This window comes from Cynara cardunculus, assembly GCF_001531365.2.
Source record: "Cynara cardunculus var. scolymus isolate 2C chromosome LG 5, CcrdV1, whole genome shotgun sequence".
Lineage (NCBI taxonomy): Eukaryota > Viridiplantae > Streptophyta > Magnoliopsida > Asterales > Asteraceae > Cynara > Cynara cardunculus.
Genome location: NC_037532.1, coordinates 11,389,662 through 11,396,381, shown reverse-complemented (window position 1 = coordinate 11,396,381; position 6,720 = coordinate 11,389,662).

Here is a 6,720-nt window from a genome sequence, read left to right as displayed (position 1 = left end):
TTGAGGAAGTGTCTAATAAGTCCAAATATGGCAGTACCATTACCTGAGATTAAGGTAAATGAGAGATTATGTTTTGAAGAAACCCCTGAACAAATTATTGATTTCAAAGTAAAGAAGTTACGAAACAAAGAGATTGGGTTAGTAAAGGTTCAGTGGTGTTATCATAAGGGACCAGATGCCACTTGGGAATCAGAATCGGAAATGAGGATGAAATATCCTTATCTGTTTACTTAATGGAATTCCGGGACGAAATTCTTTTAAGGAGGGAATATTGTAATATTCTGGTTGTTATATATATATATATATGTATATATATATATATATGTACGGTTATGTATGTATATGTGTAATATATATATATATATATATAAGAAATAATTCAAAATTTTTCTTTTATTTTAATTAAGAAATGGGAGGTCGGCTAGAGAGCCGCCCACCATTTTGAAGTGGTTTATATATAAATAGATTTTTGTGGAGAAAAGGAGATACACACACATACCATATTTAGAAATTTGCTCTGAAGAATCAAGAGGATTACACGGGAAGAAGAGGATTTCAAAAGCTTTGTTATTCAATTTCTAAAGGTGAGTGTATTAAGAGCTTTGGATATGAATTGCTTACATACAGTTTGATAAGCATTTGGAACTGGTTTTTTCATGAATTTTGTTATATTTTATGAGAAGTTCTTGCTTAAACCGTTCAAGTGTTGTCCGGATTGAAATCCGGACAATTAAACCGCTTGTGCCTTGTCCGGATATCATCTAAACCGGCCGAGAGGTGACCGGATATTCATTTAAACCGGCCAAGAGGTGACCGGATATTCATCTAAACCGGCCAAGAGGTGACCGGATATCATCTAAACCGGCCAAGAGATGATCGGTTTATTTCTAAACCGCTCAAGTGTTGTGCGGTGTATTGACCGGATTATTTTAAACCGGTCAATGGTTGGACCATGTGTTGTCCGGTTTATCTTTAAACCGTATATCAAAGAAAGTGAAGTGTTGTCCGGATTTGTAATCCGGACAAGCATGTAAGTTTATTTTCAAAGTGTTTTGATCGGATTCCTAATCCGGACAAAGGAGTTGGTTTATTTCCAAAGTATATTGACGGACTTCAAGTCCGGATGAAAAGATAATATTTTTGGAAATGTTTTTGAAATATAATGGCGGTGTAACCGCGAGAGAGATATAATGGCAGTGTAACTGCGAATGAGATGGCGGTGTAACCGTGAGAGAGATATAATGGCAGTGTAACTGCGGGTGAGATGGCGGTGTAACCGCGAGAGAGATATAATGGCAGTGTAACTGCGAGTGAAATGGCGGTGTAACCGCGAGAGAGATATAATGGCGGTGTAACCGCGAGTGAGATGGCGGTGTAACCGCGAGAGAGATGAGATGGCGGTGTAATCGCGAGCAAGAAAGAGATAAGAGAATGTAATGGCGGTGTAACCGCGAGAAACATAAATATGTTATGTTTCGGAACAGGTTTGATTCTAAACTGATTGTTTGGAATGTATATTGTTTGTATGAGATTATATTGGAATGTATATTGTTTGTATGAGATTATATTGGAATGTATATTGTTTGTATGAGATTATACACTCACTAGACCTTTTGGTCTAACGCTCAGATGTTGGACTAACCTGTTTTGCAGGTCAGCGTATGTTGAAAGATAAAGGGATGGGAAAAGTCTGAATGATGATATTAGCTTGTTTGTTTATGTATTAAAGATACATTTTGATAGTCTATGATTTGTAATAATACTATTTTAGTATTATGAGTATGATGATGTGAATTATATGGAATTGGAATATGAGGGTTGTATCAACACAAGATGCGAAAAGCAAGAAAGGAAAGACTTGCTAAAAGAAGAAACAATAACTTTGCTAAAGGAAGAGCTTAGTTGGTGTTCCTCACTTGAAGTAAATATAACTTCGAAAGGTTAAGAATTATGTGCTTGTGAGGAAGTCATTTCTTGGGTAGAATTTGATCTTCAAGATATATTCTTGGCTTCTGAGAAGGAGGAGTTTCTCATCTATTTATACTCACTGTATTAAATGCAAGTCAGACAGTACAAGGCACGTGACAAGCTTCTAGAGGTGATCTTGTCCTTTGTCTTCAGATATACAGGATTTTGTCGTATATGAACAGTAGTCTTTCACAAAGTAAGTAAACACGTTTGGAGAATATAGTATGACTTCGTACGAGTACTTTACATTGAGAGGTATGGATTTGTTTTTTCTGTGTACGAGGATAAGACAAAAACTAACCTTGATCAACAAGATTCATTTGATCGCTGACACTGAAATAACACTAAGGTTTCTTCAGTGTATGTTGAATCTTGAGTAGATTTTACACATTTGTAGACAGACTTGTTATCACTGAAACCGCATCAGATCCACAAACTGCTTGTCTCTGTGAAACACGTAGGACTGTTTTGTTACATACCTGAATGTTTACATATGAAACAACATTACATTTGCACACATGTTGTATCATATATGAAACAACATACGAAAAATAGTTTATATGCTTTATACTAAAATAATGGCTTGTAGGTGATTGGGAGTAATATATATATATTTGTGTGTGTATGTATATATGTGTGAGAGAGAGAGAAATCAAATACAAACCATGTAAACATTACACACGATACAAACCAATCTCGTTCCTCTTATTTTTTGTATTTGAAAGTTTTACAGTAGTTACCAAATCAATTACAAATAAGGTTGAGAGTAATTTTAGAACGCAATTTATCCACATCGTTGACATTGATTAACTTCACTAATGGTAGATATTAGTTTGTAGGATTTTGATGGTTTGTATTTCTAATCATATATATATATATATATATATATATATATAACAAGTGTCATACGAGAATAATAACCAAATAAGAGTATAAGAAAACGGTCATATCACATGTGATTATAAACTAAAATCACATGCGATTCACATGACTTTGGCCGCGACCTGAGATTGTTGGCCACATCACCTATACACACTTACTTTGAACGTTAATGTAAAATGACATGTGATTTGCACGTGATTTGACCGTTTTCCTATTCTATTATTTGGTTATTGTTCTCATTTGAATCTCCCTATATATAGGATTAAGCAAGAAGGCATCAGTTCTGTGAGAAACATATAACAAAATGGATTTTATAGGACACCTAGAACTATGACTTAGAATATTAACAGCAACATGAACATTTTACTTCTAATCAGTGTCAAACATCCTCATCGTTTAAGCTTCTACTCAAATCGATAATCACGTTTACCTGTAACGTAAGTAGCTTGAGAAGCATTAGCTTACCAAACATATAACAAAATGGATTTTATAGGACACCTAGAATATTCTAACGTCCTAATAGAATACCTTATGAAACTTATGTTTATAGGATCAAACTATAAAACTCCTATCTAAAAGAGTTACAATAGGGTTATCGGGCGTTTTTGGGTATTTTAGCAAAAAAAAATTACGACACTTTTAAAATAAAGTGTCATATTTACTATTTTATCAAAACTATCCTACAAACCCATCTTTTTTATAGCTATTAATATAAAATAGCTAATATGACATTTTATTTTAAAAACGTTCTAAAAAAACCTGTTAAAAACGTAAAAGAGTCACTATAAACTATTGTAATAATTTTAGATATAACATATTTTTATTTAATTTTATAAACTTAAGTCCTATAAAATATTAGTTATAACTCATATATAACAAAAAAAAATATTATTAACCTGGATATCCAACCCGTTATGCGAGCCGACTAATCTCAGGGCGACCACCTGCTTTGTAGATAGTTCGGAGTCACCGTATTTGAACCTCCGTGGCCGCAAGGGGATTTTAAATCCTCCTTAGATTTGAACCTGAGACCTCCTGATACTTTTGAATTTTAGAATAAGCTCAAACCAAAATTTTCTACTGGCTATAACAAAATAGCCATAGACACACCATCAAACATGATAATTAATTTTCCATTGTTTTAGAAATATTTAATAGTGATTACAGTTATGAAAATAGTGAAGCAACATGGATCCTCATTTATGATGCAAGATGTGAGTGTGGGAGAAGGTGGCTTAAATGCATGTATGGCAAGATGGTCCTACCTGGTTACCTACTTCCATAAGAGATGATAACCTCACATGCTCCTTCCACTAGTCCCCCATGAATTGTATATTACTTATAGTTTGTTATTTCTGTAAACTTTTAAATAAGAAGCTTAAATATTATAAGAAAAAATTAATTTAAAATACATATGTGAATCAATATTACAGATTATTTATATGGATTTATATATAAAAATTTAAATAGATTTTTTTAATGATTTACATATGAATTTTCTCTTCTTACCTTCTCATTATATTTGATTTTCTTATTTGAACCTCCAATATATATCTGAAGGGAAAAGACAAAAAGAAGGTTACAAATTGAACTGAATAGTTTGAATCTGTCTTAAAGTGTATTCGTTTTAAAACACAACAATAACAGTAGTTTAGTTTATAGGAACTTCTTAAGTAGTACAACTAAAATTTTATAGGATCAAAAACTGTATACGTTACATTTGAAAAGCGTTACCATAAATTATAAGACAATGATAATAAATTGTTAGGATGAAGTTTGGCAACCTAAAATCATCTCGACCCCACCACTAGAACACTAAAATAGATGTCGTGTTTGTTTCAAAACACTACTAAAACACTAAACTTTTGTGTAAATTGAAGGAGACCTCTTTATTAGAGTTCTATTATTCATGTCCTCTAAAAAATGTGCCTAGTGGCTTATTATAGTTTTGGTGTGTGTAGTTGAAAAAGTTTTATGCCTTATTATCGACGAACCCACATTTTAATGTTTTGTTAAAGGTGTGTTGAAAATGGTTTAAGGGGCCGTTTATCAATTGTTTACACGGGTAAGTGTCTATCGGTAAAATTCAACATTATTACTTACTTATCGTGTAAGATTTTGATCCATCAAAATGGTATCGTATACAACAATCTATGCGGTAAGTGTTAACCGTGGTAAGAGTCGTCACCTTCACTTACAAAGTAAGACTCTTTGTCCTTGTCTTCGCTCTTATTGAGTAAGATGTTTGGTCCCTGTCATATTCATCCAGTAAGATACTGTGACTTGGTAACACCTTATCCGAATATGTTTTTGGTAAACGGCCCCTAAGATGACTAAAAAAATAGTTCGTTTTATTAGGATTTTTATATAACAATATATTTTATTAAAGAGTTCTAAAAGCAAATTGTGTTTGTAATGCAATTTACTTCAATTTTATACTTTTATCTAATGAAGACAGAAAATTAACAAAGAAACTAATATAATATGAGTTGATCACATGTGGTATTATATTCCATCATATATGATATATTTGTAATACTAAAGCAAAGACATGGACAACCTTTGTGCGATCAGGTTGTGAGCCAAGTCACCCATACACCATTAGACCTTTCATGTGTATTATCACATGTGATAAAGGTGTTTTTGATGTGATACTGCAATCCATCACATGTGATACTAAATCAAAGACAAAAACAACCTTTGATGCAACCTGGGTCGCGTGGCACGTTATCTCACACCACCAGGTCCCCTCACTTGTACTATCACATGTGATAAAGGTGCTCTCGCGTTTTCGTAAAATGAAGGTGTTCTCATTTAAACTTCCACACACACACACATATATAGTCCCTTTCTTTTGAAAACCGTCTGAATAGTAGAAACTGCGCAAACCAGGGTAGTTTTGTCCTTTTTATCTATTAATAGCTTATTTTTTAATTATCTCATTTACTTGTCATTTTGGAAAATATTACCATACAAACCATGATTAAAATTCACATATGAAACCCTACAAAAAGATTATCACATGTTGGTTTTTTACCGTGCTTCACATATGTACACATTTTACTAAAATTTGACATATGAAACATTTCCGAATTTTGTCACTTTCTGGTTTATTATTGTGTTTCACCTACGAAACATTACTAGGAATTTCATATATGAAAAATCTACTAATATTGTTAATTTATGGTTTCACCTATGAACTTTGGCAAAAAAAAAAATTGTAACAAAACAATGTTCATATGAAATACTATGAACATTAAATAAAAATCATTGTTTCACATATGATCTTTAAATAATTTATAGTTTCACCTTTGAACTTATGGAAAAAAAATTGAAACAATCAAAGTTTATGGATTAAACAACAAATATGAACTTTAAATAAAAATCATATAATCATGGGAGGGGATGATTTTTGGATTGTAAATCAAATTTAATGATCATTCAAAAGCTTTGTGATACAAGTCAATACAAAGCAAAATCCTGATTAAATTGAATTCAAACAAAAAATTTGAATAAAATAAAAAAACCTAAATTGAATCCAAACAAAAATTAAATCTTTAAACAAAGAAATGAAACCCTAATCTTGATATTATTTCACACATAATCTTCACTCTGCAAGATTAAGAAAACTAATGGAAAGGAAGAGGAATAAGAAGAAAATGAGGGGTCTTTTCATGTTCCCTCTTCAAAATCTCGAACCACTTGATGAAGATGGAGTAAACTGGTCATTTCTGCTTTGTAAGTTGTTGACGATCTATGAAGCTTACCCTTTTAAGACGAGTCGTAAGTTGCCGATGGTTTATGATTACAAGAGCGAGGTTGTGGATGCCATGGTTACTGCATCAGAGAAACAAGGAATCATGTCGTCGG